This window comes from Nestor notabilis, unplaced genomic scaffold (genome assembly GCF_000696875.1).
Source record: "Nestor notabilis isolate BGI_N333 unplaced genomic scaffold, ASM69687v1 scaffold32196, whole genome shotgun sequence".
Classification (NCBI taxonomy): domain Eukaryota; kingdom Metazoa; phylum Chordata; class Aves; order Psittaciformes; family Psittacidae; genus Nestor; species Nestor notabilis.
The window spans coordinates 26,421-26,694 of NW_009932937.1; the positions used below are offsets into that span (position 1 = coordinate 26,421).

At 42.3% G+C, this 274-nt stretch overlaps 1 protein-coding gene across 1 annotated transcript in view; it reads left to right on the forward strand.

The window, feature by feature from the left end:
- NF1 (neurofibromin 1) overlaps positions 1 to 274 on the forward strand; it is a gene marked incomplete at its 5' end in the record, with an annotated part of 50,699 nt that overhangs the window by 25,694 nt on the left and 24,731 nt on the right. The window lies entirely within an intron of this gene.

A 274-nucleotide genomic window follows, 5' to 3' on the forward strand; every position in this document is an offset into this window, starting at 1 on the left:
CACTCTGCGTTCTGCTCCTCGGCTCAGTCTGTCACTACACTGCCAGGTAGGAAACACCCCAGCCTGTGGGGTTGTACAGATTACTGTAGGAATTCGTTATCTGCATTTCTCAAAACAACGTGGTACGAGTGGGTACAGTTTATAATGCTGTTAATTTTAACACCGTGTAGTGCAACAAGCCTTAAATCCTTGTGTAGTTGGGATGCTGTTCTTCAGGTATATGCAATCACACAGCTTATATAAATGGTAAGAAAAAAACGTAAATATCTTTCCC